The sequence below is a fragment of the Uloborus diversus genome, chromosome 3 (assembly GCF_026930045.1).
Source record: "Uloborus diversus isolate 005 chromosome 3, Udiv.v.3.1, whole genome shotgun sequence".
NCBI lineage: Eukaryota > Metazoa > Arthropoda > Arachnida > Araneae > Uloboridae > Uloborus > Uloborus diversus.
Window position 1 is genome coordinate 6,332,840 of NC_072733.1, and position 15,617 is coordinate 6,348,456.

The following is a 15,617-nucleotide window of genomic DNA, read 5'->3' on the forward strand; positions in this document are numbered from 1 at the left end:
CGTTAAAGAACCATTTGTAGATAAGCATCTAATAAATAATTAATCAGTTAACGTGGAAGTCTATGTGTCCCCCCACATATATATATATATATATATATATTCGTTTTGCGTTGTGAAGTGCAAATGATGCTTTCATGTATTATTATTATTATTATTATTATTAGTAGTAGTAGTAGTGGCGTTAGTATCATTATTACATTTATTCTTTATATGTGTTCCTTTTTATATATAGTATTAACATTATTATTATTATTACAATACGCATGGCACGAACAATGCATTAAAAAGTTATTCTCGAGTTCAATTTAAAAAAAAAAATCCTGCTAAAACAGCACATCGAGGTAGAAATAGCTTCAAAGATACGGACACATTTTAGCCAAAATTCGAAATTTATTTCGGGGATAAAACGATTTCTGGCTGTTTTGGGGGTCATTCATTCCGAAATCATAATAGAAAAAGGAGAAACGAAATGAAGAAGGACGCGGAGAAAAACGATTTTAAGCGCCTTTTCTAACCTATCATTTCTACGCTTTGTGTATAATACGATTTTCCTAAGAACAATAACTCAGAAGGATTAAATTCTATGTGGAGTATAAAAGAGGAGGAAATAGACGCAGAAAAAGCGGGTACAAGAAAATAGAAAGGGAAACTTGTACTATCCCCTTTCCGCTCGGGGTTCTTACTGAATCCGCATAGCAACGAGAAAAGCACGGAAATGAACTGAGAAATTCCCTCGTTCTCCATCGCCGATCGAGCAATAGAGGTAGTTTCTCGATTGCGTTTTCTTTTTAACTTAAATAAACAAAGTTAATTCTTTCTTTCATTAAGATTTCTGATTGAAAAAGTTAAAGTAAGATGATTGCATCGATTTTTTTCTCGACGGATCTATAGGCACCGAACATATATATATATATATATATATATATATATATATATATATATATATATATATATATATATATATATATATATATATATATATATATATATATATATATATATATATATATATATATATATTAATATTAGACAAGTGAACTGTTTAAAATAAAGCCTATACTGATTTATCAGTTAATTCCATATTCAAATTCATTTATATACATGGTAATTCAAAAAAAAAAAAGAAAAGAAAAAGGAAGAAGGAAACGTGGGAAAAATGACACGACGGATCAGTCAAACCTCCGTTCCGATGCTAATTTTAATCCTTGTTGTACTGTCGTGAATGATCTGTCAAAAGGTAATAAATTACATTTATAAGAGCTAAAATTCGGAATAATATTATTGCGCCTACACTCTTGAAGACATTTCAGATGGTTCAGAAAACGTAACTCCTAAAAGGGATTACAGAACCTGTTGCTTTGAGACATAATGAAAACCTAAACAAAACAGGTAAGAACAAACAATAACCAAAAACAGTATTCAAATAAAAACAAATAGCAAAGCGAGTAACAAAACTGAAGTTATTTTACTCATATAAGTAAATATTGCTGCGATGCTTATATTCCTCATCCTGAAATATTGAATCTAATATGTATTGCAATAAAAGAATTATAGAATGTTTTAAATACGCGATTATACTGATTTTATTTCGTACCATTTACAAATTAAATTCGCAAAATTCATTATGTTACTTTTTAATCCTCTTCACAAGAAAGAACAGCGATATGTACATATATTTAATTTATTTTATTATGAATTCAGGTATTAATTTAATATTAAATAACTTTTCAAATTAACTTCAGGTTCAACTGTTCTTAAACATTATTTAATGTAACACATCCGCTCTTTAATCTAAATTACACCATAAATATTATTTTGAATAGTAATTTGTTTAAATTTAAGTTATGTAAATTATAAAATTAAAAGATACGAATTAATTTAATAAAACTGCTGCTAAAAATGCACATTATTGTTCAGTTTATACTTAATAAAAATAGTATTATTTATGCTTTTAAATAATAAAATAATAAGAACTATATGGATAAATATACTTAAATGGGTTTTTATAATTAAAATTTCGGGCAGATTTGGGTTAAAATTATTAAGAAAAGAAGGTACTGGAAGGACTGGTAGCTAATATAGAATTAGCAGACCAGACGAGTGACCGAAGCATGAACCGAACCATTGCTTCGGTCACTCGTCTGGTCTGCTAATTCTATATTAGCTACCAGTTTGTTTCGCACTCTTGGCTTCCTTAAGAGGTTTTCCATCTCCAGCTCAGTCACTTTCCTATGCCGGGCTGATGAGTGCTAATAAGCACGAAACTGCAGTCCTCGGCTGGAAATGACTGAGCTGGCGGTGTATTTCACGCACTACCATATTTGCTCGAAAATGCCACCAGTATTTAAATTGTATTACATTGGCAATTTCGAGATTCGGGAGGGAAACAAGTCTCCTGAAAGATCAAGTATTATCCACACTCTCTCGTCTAATTTTCCTTTAATAATATAGCTACATCCTACCCTTCCTCACTGTTAAGTTCTACATTCTATATTTAAAGGCAGCACAAAAAGTACCTGCTTAATTACCGGTTTGTTTATTTTTTTGTGGAAGGAGGGAAGGTGAGTTAAAATCTTTAGGTCGTATACTTTCAAATACATATTCATTTATTGGTGAAGTTGTATATTGTAAAATACATATGTTTCTTAAATCACTTCTGTAGATGGCTAAAAGTACCTTTTAGCGGTTGATAGTATAGAATTTAGTGTTTACTTACGGTTTACAAGGAGCTACATCGTCGTGGACAGATAGAGGTGCAGTAAAGAGTTTTCGAGATATTTAAAGAAACACGTTTTGGATTGAATACTTAGAATAAGAAAATGTTTTTTTTAGCGATTTCTTTTCAGCAGAAAGCAAATAAGCAAGCTTGTAGAATAAAGCTAACGTACAATATGTGACAAAAATGCAAAATAATAATAATAATAATAATAAGCTGGATTTATATGTTTTAATGTTTAAAAAAAACCTTTCTTCATTTACATCACAAAAAAGGGAAAATAACGAGAGTACGTTCTTAGTTTCTAGTATTTTTTTATCCGTACATACAAGTTTAAATTTACATAGCTTGTAAAATGATTTTTGAAAAACTTGAACAAAATGCTAATGTGCTTTAAGTTCAGTATAGCTCACATAATAGAGAAAATTGCATGTAGCAGAATTAATGTGCACCAGATTTGAAGTATGAAAATAAATATCCCTTTTTTGTCTGGCTCCAAACCAAATGGCAGCTCGATCCCTTAGCTGGAAACTGTGTCATTTGAACGATAACTCAATGCAATTCTAATTGCTTCCTTTATTATCCAACTCAGACGTCTGCATAAAACATAAAAATAGAAGGCACATTTTGCATCGCGACGCAAATTATTTCAAAGATGGTAGGCTCGAATATTAAATTTGTTGATTTTCAATTCTTATTCTTCTAGATAAAGTTTTGCCTTTTATCTTCTGGCTCTATGTGCATTTTTTCCTTCAGCTGGGACACGCTTCAGTATTCAAATATTCCTGAATCTCGTCTCAGGATCGATTTTGCTGACATTGTACAATTCTTTTGAGTGTAGAAAGCAATTTCATTAGAGCAGAGAAAACAGGCCTCTTTTATTCAGAGTTTCATTTTAGTTTCTCATTTCCAGTTAACATTTTTTTCTGAAAAATAAAAAGCAGCGGAAAAATTAAAAGTGAAAGAGAAGCGTTGGATAATGTACAGTGATTTACTCTTTTTTGACTTTTCTTTACAGTTTGGTGTCAATTGTGTTCGACATATTAACACATCTCTTAACACGTTGATGGTTTTATACTGTATGAATGTATTTTGCTGTCAGAAGTGTAAATATGATTAGTTGTTAATATTAACAACAGAATGATTCTTTTTCAAATAAAAAAATGTCTGAAATTGGAACTTTTTACAATGTTTTAATTAACTCGCTTTGTTGTGTATGACTGATGGGGGTAGAATAATGTGATTGATTGAATATTTGAGCATTGTTCAAAATCGGATGACAATGCAAAAAAAAAATAGTTAAAACTGCTCCAAACAGTTTTAAACTTGATTTTAAAACCATGACGTTTCATAAAAAATATCTCTTTTACAAAAATAAAACGTTGTATCTTGTTTCGTTTAGTTCCACTGGTAGTTCTGTAGAAGAACTATTCCAGATGTTGCATGTTTGAACAATTAGAGCACTTAGAATAATTGTTTCCAAAAGAATCTAAAAACGAGCTGATGTGTGCATCACATGACTTCCTTTTACTCCTATTTAGTAATTTCCCCATTATTGGCAATTTTAATGTGAGTCAATAGTTTACCCTCTAAATATCACCAACAATGGCCAAATTGAAACCAAAAAAAATCGCCAAATTTGTCACCAAGTTGGCGACAAAACTTGGCGACCAAAAGACTGGCGATATATCGCCAAGTGTCCGCCAAATTATAACACCATTTGAGTTTACATCGAAATTAACAATAATTTCCCCCAAAAAACGCATACACACATACACACGTACACACATACATACGTACATACAGACGTCACGAGAAAACTCGTTGTAATTAACTCGGGAATCGTCAAAATGGGTATTTCGCTTGTCTATACGTTCTTAGGCACTCATCCACGTGTGGTCGAGTCGAAAAAAACTCATCATTCAATCGGGGGTGAGCAAACTGGAAATTAAGGTCGATTGTTGAGTGAAAATTTTTTCGCGAACACAATACTTCCTTTTTTGTAAAAGGAAGTAAAAATTCTTGAAGGATGTACTCATGTGTATTAGAATATATACACACTAAAAAGTATACATTTATTAACTTATCCGGGAAAAGCATTCACGCTTGAACATATTCTGCACATAGCCAGTGTTTAGTTACATGGTCGGGGCACCATAAAATCGTAATTAAATTCACTAAAAATAATAAGTACATCAAATAGATATCCTTTCAAAGTAGATGAATCTTGATAAGATCAAATTTCCGTCGTTTTAATAATTTTCCAGTTTACTCCAGTTTTTGTAAGTTTTTTTCAAAAAATTATAAATAAAGATTAAGAAATATAGGACATTTTTCAAACAAGCATAAGACAGTTTACCTTTTCTTAAAATATAGATATCCATATTTTATTTCTAGACAAGAAATAGAAAACTCTGTTATTCAAGTGTAATTTTTCGAAGCACAACAACCTATTTTTTTCACCTTTACCGAGGGAAAAGTCTCCAAAATGGTCTCTTAAATATAAAGTATGGTGACGATTCAAGGCAGTATGGCACTCGCACAGGGAAACATGCTTGATAAATAATAAATACCTAATAAGTCGGGATATCACGCCCCGCCTAAGCAGAGACTTTTTTAAGTTAACGAAAAATGAAAGATAATACCTCCTGCTTTTCTGTAGGCCCATTTGCTGTGTAAAATCCTATGATTGCCAAAAACTAAATAACATATTTTATTGCAAGAAAAAAAAAATGCAGCTTTGGGGTTTATTATCTTGACAGTCATGCAATTCGCTTCATTCCATCGGGTTCAATGCCCCACTTGAAGTAACATCACCAAACTTTTTGTAATAAGCAAAAACCATTTAAAATTAACTAAACTAAGGGAAATGAATCTAAGTCATAATATGAGCCGTGAAATGAAAAATCAAAATCGGTTTCATTCTAGCATTCAAAATGAAAATGCAAACTTTTCACTTTGCCATACAGCTGTAATTACCTCTAAAAATAACTGTAGTGTCTGCTTAAAACTTCTCTTTGCACGAATGCTCTTGAAAAAGTCCACCAAATCGGTGGCTGAAATCATGAAATAGAGTTAATGCAACGTTTTACTTCGCAGAAAGTGATACATCAACGTACTCCATGATAATGTGATTTTATTTCATGTCATATAATGTAACATACCATGCCACTTATAGTATTATTTCATATAACTATAAATATTATATGGTTTTAAAAAAATGGATTTTTTTGGAGTTGGCAAATAACTAAAAAGAAAAAGTAAGATCATTCTTTACATGCAAGATGTCTATACGAGATATCAATACAATATGATTTGTATAGTTATCTCTAGTACATTCAGATTGTCTAACAACTTTAATTAGTCAAAAAATTATTAAGTTCTTCCGATAATTACAATTTATAATAGATGACACACATTCATACGCCTTTTAAATGAGTAACTCTTACTCATCAAAACGTGCTGAAATTTTAATTTTCTAAACTTTCCACATGGAGTTAGGACGTAATCATTACATGCTAAAACGAGAGTATTATTCTTCCCTGCCAGAAGTGGCTCTTAAATTAATTATTTTCTGTAATTAATGTAAGCTCAGATTTTGCTCTAGTGAACCCTTACGGATATGGATTCATTTTTAATAAACGAAGATTAATTCCTGTCGTCGAAAGATTAGATTTTCACCAGACTCATGTTACTTTTTAGAAAGAGACATGAATTATTATAAAAATATCAATGACATTTTTGAAATGGTCCCAACTGTGTAAACTCCCTTTTTTCTTGTAAAATGTTAAGTAATCAATTGGAATATTCTATTTCTTTTTCTTCTGGTGCTCTTTAGAAAGAAAAATCGATCTGGAGCAGTGAAATAAAGGATTAAAAACGACGTTTTAATTCACGTTTGCTATGACTACTTTGATTCGAAGCGGTAGCGTGAAGCTACGAGAAAAAATCAGTTAGGTTAATTAAATGCATTTTTATTTCATAGGACTTCGGTAAAAACTATTAATTGCGAAGTCTATGTCATATGTTTGATTAATTAATGAAATTAGCTTCATTTTTGAAGAAATGAGAGAAGTGAATATTTTTTAAAGTTGGAGGAGATGCTAAAGAAGTAATTAGTGAAATTGATGATTTCAGTACATGTATTTTAATTATGAGATGAAAAGATCGAGAAAACGTCTTTCAAAACATATAAGTGCGAAAGATATCATCAGAATAAAAGAAGGAAGTCCAAAAACATACGAAGATAAAGCACAAAGTGCTCTTAAATACATTACGCATAATTTTACATGTCCATTATGGTAATTGGCTCACTTATTTAGTGAGCCATATGGCGAGGAATGTTTGAAATATGGATCACATCGGACACGTGTTTGTTTTTTACGATGCTTGCAATGCGAAAATAAAAATAACTTGTGTTATTAGTAATAATTTATAATAAAATATTTTTTATTAGTTTGGGAAATAATTGTTTTTTTTTTATGATATGATGATTTATGCAAAAAATCACCTGAAAGTTTTCTTTTCTATTATGAATTGAGTTTAGATGCTACGATAATGACTATTTTTCCCGATACTATGAATAAAAATAATGTTAGTAAAATCACTTAGAAAATAAAATTAATTAAAAAAATAATAATAATTGTTCAGTTAAGTGGTCCTTTGCTTGTATGTCAATTTCCGTATCTACTTCAGAAAAAGTAATGATAGGTAAAAAAACAAATAATATATATTCATTACAATCCTTGTCAAAATAATATGCATAATATTTCCTTATACATATTATTTTGACTTGATATAAGTTTTTCAGTTGAATATCGTTCATAATGTGAAAACAAAGAAATGGATATGAAATTTTTTAATGAAATTAAGACATAGCTCAAACATAAGTTTAAAAAATACAAGTAAGAACAAAAAGATAAAATGAATTACAGTACACGCATGGTTTACTTATTTAGAGTTAGTTGGCAAAAGGAGGCATGGTTTCAAAAGTTTCACCTTGACATTCTTCCCTTTCTTTTGGATGAATTTATACATAACAATGAGTAAGTTGTGCCCTATCTGACAATAACTGGGTATGAACAATTTTACTGTATGATTGTTCGCAAATGAAAACTTAATTAATTTTTATCCAGCGTGTTATTATTTTTTATTTCAGAACCTAAGGAATAAGTGGAAAGAGCCCATTTATCGCTTTCAAAAGTAAATAATTGAACGATTTACAATTAATATTGGTGGTTAAGAATTTCTACACTTGAAATAATCAATCCGTGGCCAGCAAGTCGCATGCAACTTACTAAATTCGAACTTACTCTTAAATCATTTAAAAAGGAAAATAGTAGAAAAAAAAAATACGTCAAGCGCTGAATGTACGTTTTATACGTGCAAAAGGGTAAGTAAGATTGCACTTAAATATTCCAAAGAATACGAAAAAGGAGGAACTTAACTGTTCCCTAGAGCAGTTATTTATGTGGTAAAATCGGCACATTTAAAATGCTCTTCGAAAATAGCTGGGAATGTGAAATTTATAATTAAATAAGTTTAGGAACTTTTCAACTGACAAGCGCAATTAGTTGGAATCATTTATTCGCATTTATAGAGCTGCTGGAGAGGGAAATGGAATATCACTTATCTTTAAAATGCAGTTTTGTTTTTTAGTGTCGATTTTCAAACAACAATAACGCCTACACACTTGATTGAAATAACGAAGAGCTCCCAGAATGTCTTTTTTATGTTACCAAATCTTAACTCCCTAATAGCTTAGTTCCAAAAATTAATTCAAGTGTGGTAATGAAGTTTCCATTTACGCCTTGTTTCCACTATGCCGAAACTTACTTATACACGTTTTAAGATTTAGAAAAAAAAATCTTAGGACAGTCCAGTAATTTAAATGACAGTCCAATCATTAGAATTAATAATTTAAATGAAAATTTAAAAAAAAAAACTGCACCATATAATATATTTAAACCTGAGTCATAAAAAGTCATAACACGGAAAAAAACAAAGCATCGTAGTTCCAACAACAAAACTTTCGAAACAAGTTTCCATACATAGTACAGAGTGATAACATTTCCGTTTTTTTCAAATATTATTTTAGCTACATGCGAAAACTGTTTAAATTCTATTTTAATCGTGGTTTGCTGTTTCGCTCATATACCCAATCTAAAATGTAAAGAACGTAAAATCTTCAAAAAGTATGGCTATGAAATAAATTTCGTCCCATATACTAACAATTATTTGCTTAAGTCGTTTAAAATTTCATTGCATAGTATAGAAAGAAAACTTCACCATCTCAAGTGTAGTTTGCCTGGAGGTAAGGAACGAATTGATTAAAGTGCAAAAACAGACCAGTTGCAATAGAATAATTCGTCCTCTATATTTGGTTTCATCTTTACATGGGAAATAAAGCATGCTGTTGGGAAAGGACCTAAAATCCCTGGAGAACTAAAACCTTTCCCCCTAAGGCAGTAAAAGCGGCGTATATATAAAAAAATGAAAACACGGGCAGTCATTCCGCACTAAACATTTTTCCATTTTCCTCCGAGAATAATCGCATTACATTTTTTATAACTTTAAAGACGAATACATTGTTTGTGTTTTAAGGGAAATTTTTCGCCTGTCTTAAATATCAACTGAAATAATAATGTGAAAAGAGGGACATAATACTTGATATGTGTCTCGGAAGAAGAATGATTCCTCTATGTTTTATTGCTTTCAATTTTTAATTCGTTTTTATGTTAATCTGATTTCTGCATGTTTCTTTTGTCATGGTTTTGATAGATCGTTCTAATATAATAAAACGCGAATTCATTTCCTTTACTTTTAATCAGTTTTGGTCATTTAAAGTTTTACAATAGAAAAAAAAAATATTATTGATGTTCTGATCAAACATACGAAAATACGTTTATACAATAGTTGGTGTAAAACATGAATGTGCCTGCAGTGGGTGCCTTCTGCCTGAAGCATTAAGTTCATATAAGCTCTAATTTAAAAAAAGAAAAAAATAATTTGAAATTATGTCATCTTGAATTCAAATTATGTTTTTAGCAATCACGAGTGTGTGTGTATATGCAAGCGTGTGTGTTTGTGTCTGTGTGCAGGCATGAGTGTGTGGGGAGTTGTGTGTATGTGGGTATGTGTATGTGTGTGTAGGCTTATGTGTTTGTGTGCAGACATAAGTGTGTGGGTAGTTGTGTGAATGTGTGTGTATGTGTTTGTGTATGTGTGTAGGTGTATGTATGTGTGTAGGTGTATGTATGTGTGTAGGTGTATGTATTTGTGTGTAGGTGTATATATGTATATGTGTGTAGGTGCGTGTATGTATGCGTCTAAGTGTAGGATATTTGCGAAACCTGGAGACGGTTTTCGCTAGAGGTGCAGCATCGTGAGGACCCGGTCGACGGTGATGCTGCGGAGGGTGGCGATGGGAAAAATCAAAAGACGCCAAAAACAGTCAAATGAAAGCAATAAGTAATCGTGATTGCTCAAAAAAAAAAAAAAAAAACACAACAACTGAATGGATTGAAAGTGTTTTATGACACTTTATTCAATGTTTAAAATTTGTGCTTTTTGTTTTCACGGTTTGTTCACACGGTACCGATACATTCGTCAAAAAAGTTTGTACTGTAAGACTTTAAAGCGAAGCAGATAGTTAGGCATTTTTTCAAGCGAGAATGGTAAAAATGCAAAATTGCAGGTACTACTTACAGTAAAAGTCTCAAGTTCTTTCTAAAAATGAAATTAGGAAAAACTAGAATTTAATGAATTTATGTAACCTAGACGCAAAATTTTATGAGTCGTGAGGAAATGAAATTTTAGTGTATTAGATTTATATGAAGTGTGGTGTAAAAATAACATCCATTCTATTAAAATTTTTTTTTAGCTTGTTAAGCTTGATTTTAAAAAGTATTTAAGCCCCTGAAAATATGTATTAGTCGAAAACCATTCATAAATTAGAATGAAGAGATGTACATGAGCGTATGTGAAATGACCTGTAAGAAACGTATATTTTCATTTCGATACTTATTACTAGATTGGAAACAGTACTTAAACGTTTGGTTAATAATAAATTTTTAAAATAGCAAAAAGCAATTTGAAAGCTGGATAAAGACTAAATGGAAAAATATTAAGATATTATAAATAAAACATTAAGAAGATTAAGAGATTTCATTCAAAAGTATCACATTGAATTTGTGATATTTTAATGCATTGTGGCTATGATTACGCAAGAGTAGTGTTGTTTATGTAACATTATTAAAGTTCTAATGCAGCTGTTAAGCGCTGAATGGTGCTGAATTTGTTTGCTTAACAATGTACATTACGTAACATTTTGAATTTAATACTTTAGGGGATTGGTATGATAGGAGCTTAATTTAGACGAAAATAAAATAGTTTATATTGTTATTTCAAAATTATCGAACGCACTGATATGAAATTGAATACAATACCAATTTCGATTTTTTTTTATTCAATTACTAATTTCATTTTTTCATTATAGCTTAGACGTTTAGAGAGTGCTTTTTCTTGTTCCATAATTCGTTTTGGTGATCGCTTTGTAAACCTTAGCATCCACACATAATCTCACAATTCTAACAAAATAGTTTTATATTTGTTTCCAAAAAATCGAGCACACTAATATAAAAAAAAAATACATGGCATATTAGAGGTTTAAAGAGTGTTTTTTTGATCTGTGGTTTGATTTGGTGATCGTTATGTATTTTTTTTCACTTACGCATACTCATATAATTCAAAAATGTAAAATAGTTTTAAGTTTCGTTCCCAAAAAATAGAACATACTGATATGAAGGATTTCATAAATCAATTTTTTGCCGTAATTTTAGAGTATAGAGAGTTTTTTTTTTTTTTTGGTCCACGGTTTGATTTGTAATTCTTATCGTTTCCAAATAATAATATAGATAATGATATACAATCTTTTTCAATACACAGAAGTTTAAACAAATTTCCTCCGAATATATGAAAATAACTCCTCATTCCGACGAAACAAGGAATGAAATACAGAAAATTGTGCTCTTCAAAATTCCATTTCCGACCATGTTGATGTGTGTACCCCACTCCTCAAATTCAAAACTAGGCTACTTGAAATTCTGTTTTTATTCCTAAAAATCAATGGAAAAGTACTATGGGATGCATTCTTTAGGGCATTCTATTTTTCCATGCTTCTTTCTGGAGATTTGCGTATTAGAATAGAAAAGCATAGTCGTGCGACAATTTTAGTGCTACTTATGATTTTTTTTTTTTTTTTTTTTTGAGAAAAACTAGCAAGCTTTGAGATTTTCAATTCTACTCGCAGTAAAATCAGCGAGGAAGTAAATTTAGCATGCACAATATTTCTACATTTTTTTTTCGAGTGTTATTTTGTTTTCTTATTTTTTAACTTAATATACGACATATTTTTGTTCATCTCTATGACAAAGTATGATCAATTTCCTTTTCAAATTTTGATTTTTATCTTAGTTAACCAATCCCGATAGGAAGCATCTAATATGAAATGATTATATATTAATGTATCTTAAAACTTTAAAAAGAAACTGATTTTTGTTCGAAATAAATCTTTAGAGTAGGTCCATTACTTTTTTGGAGAAACTATCGTCGTTCTCACCTATTGCAATATTTCAGATTTTTAATTTGGTTGTTACGATTTAATCATTTCTCCATAATTTGAGTTTTAAATTTAACTTCCTCGGCAACATATATTACATGAGATATATAAGTAAACAACAAACATTAAGGTTTAAAGAATTTCAAAACCATTTTTATTTATTTAATTGATTTTTAAATTTTAAATAAAATAAATATAATTAAAAATAGTGGAACTATTACGTTATATTTTAACATACCAGAACTACCAATATCGAGAAAATTAAGGGTTTAAGGTGTTAACCTGCAAATTCTGACTTATTGCACCTCTAATCTAAACAAAATCTAAGATAAATATTTATTTCAATTGTCTAAAAGTATATTATTTTTATTACTTCAAAACCATATTTTAACTAGTTAATTAACGTCAGTGAATTCGAAATGAATTTGTGAATGACCTCTGTGCAACAAAGTAACCTTAAAGCAAAAATGTAACCAAAACACAAATATTGCAAGAATGCACGTGTTTCGGGGCTTAAACGAAACCCTTTTTCAGGCAAAAATATTGTTTACATTTTTTATTTAAATAACTTTACATACAAAAGCTCACTTTATTCCCCATTGAGATAGAGGTTCCTTAAAGCCTCAAAACACGTGTCAACTAATTCTTGCAGTTTTTGCACTTTGATTACGATGTTGCTTTACGATTATAATCTCAGTGTTTTCACCAGTTAAAATTTTCAAAAATATTTGGATACAATATCCAGCGGGAAGTATTGTAAAAAAATCACTTAAGCCTTGGGAGACATAAAAATCCAAAATTTCTCGTAAGAAGAGTTTTGGCCATACAGTTCATATTAGCGTTCTTATACAGCTTAAGACGAGGAGTTCTTAGAGTTAACATCCAAACGCCACCTAGCTCCTGTTGCAAACTAAACCTGCTATAAATATTTATGTTAAATGTAACTTGAGTTAATTAGTTACCGGTCTGCAATTATATTTTTAATGAAAAAAACGTACTAAGCACTTTAAAAAATGCAATTACTTCTATGAGCAGAAAAAAGTTTTTTACTAAACTTAAAAATACTGTTTTTAATAAGCGCCTAGTCATAGCGATGCAGTGTTCCTTTTATTTACTTCATCTTCTATTAGAGGATAATTTGAAGCAAAAAAATAATTCATCGTTATTCTTTAATTAAAAGTGTATTAATTAATATGTCTCGAAACTTATATTAATGAGTGTTAAATAAGAAGCAAAAAAAAAACCTATTAAAACTTCCAAACATGATATGGAGCACAAAAATTCAAAAAATTCAAATTAAATTAATGATAGCTCTTTTCAGGTGTTTAGTGTGGCAGCTATCAGCAATGAAATTGCCAGAGCTTTTACGTTCTCCATACTTTCTGAAATTTTAACTTTAACTCGAGAAAATAAAACATAAATATCCAAGCATCGTAAAACTCAGTTCTCTAAGACGCTGTCATTAATGAAAATTTATAAGCGTCTGAAAGTGCGAGAATGTATTTCTGAAGAGAAAGCTCAAGTTAAAAAAACAAAAAAGAAAATTTTAAAGCGTTGGTTAAACATTGAAAGCATTTTAAGAGGTTTTTTAGAAGTTTATACGAAGTCAAGTATTTATATGAAAATTTTCTGGGCATTTGTTTAAGGTTATTCATTTTACAAATGTGTACGCATTTCGAGCTAAGTTTGTTGACGTAAAGTTACGTTTTAAGCAGAATTTTATTGTTGAGCAATACAAATTTTACAAAATATTTTACTGATTTCATAAATAGTTTAGACAGTTGTAAACACCCCTAAAACTGCTTTATGCTGTTCCTTGATTTGAGCATATTACATTTAAAGAACTGAATTTATACTATTTTTTAAATTATAATTTATTCAATATAAAATATTGTTATGATGCCCAAAATCAATGATCAAAAGAAGAGAGAGACATATAGATGGCAATACTGCATGTACAGTACTCAATAATAATAATGAAATGCAACACTACTGTAATTGTATAATGGGGCGGGCCGAAAAAAGAAATTTTCGATATGTAATTTCTAATAGCAAAAAAAAAGTTGTGTATTGCCATTCTTAACACGAGAAAAATAATTAAAAACATTGATATAGTTGTCTGCAAATCGCGCATTGGCAGCAAAATTTTGAAAAAAACGTAAAAAATGGCGAATTTACAAATATGTTTATAAAAATCCAAAAGTTCAATTTTTTTTTATTATCCCTCTTAATAACTTTCTTTAGATATTTTTTAATATATCGTTGAAAATACGTATTCCTTTACAGTTTTTAGCTATACAGTTCTTTGCTGAAAATCCGATTGTATTTTGTAGGATTAACAACCCAGAACCCACCACAAGTAGGTGGTAGCACTTTGTGTTCCATCCTGCAATTCTCATGAATAATAATTATTGAATTGACTAATGCATTTGTTAAGTAATTTACATTCATAATAACTATATGGTTTTAAACAACTTCCTACGTTTCTATCAAGGTTTAAAATTGGACTTATGACTCAATGTTTGCCTTGATGATCGCTAGCATAAAGTTTTTCACATTAAACCATAGCCTGTGACATCCCAAAACACCATACATACTGACTCATTGAATAGTTTAATAACGCTTTCAACAGCCGGAGTGCGAATTAAGGGTAAAGCTTCAACTGTTTTTAACAAAGTAAATGTAATTAACGCAGAAGGAACGCGGTCGGAAGAAATCAATGTTTTGAAAACTGACCTAAAAAGCGAGCAAAAGTATTTGATGGATATTGTCAATTTAATACAGAAAGGAACACGTGACTTTGATTTCGCTCTCACAAAACTATGATGTTTTAGTCATTAGCTTTCGTTAACGTACCTAAAGATGTACTGGGGAAGTATAATTTTTAAGCTTAACTACTAAGGGAATGAAGGCACTCATAAATAAAATATTTAACCATTATGCTTCTGTGGTTCGATATAATTAAAATTTAAAGAAAAAAAAAAAACTTCCGTGAAACATGAACCTGTACAGTTATTTAAAGTTAAAAAAACTACAAGTCTGATGTTAAAAGTGTCTGATGACCTTCTACATATCATGGATCAGGTGATTGTATAAATGCTTACTTTAGTGTTGTTATTAGTCATGGTAGTGAACTAAAGGCGAAATATAAATTAATTGGATTACAGTAGGGGGTAAGCAACGGAAAAAAATTGCCAATCAAGAAACATTTCTATAGCTATAAGAGATTTTCTTCCATTTATTTTAAAATTTGGAGCATCAAAATTTAGCAGTTAGTTGTTT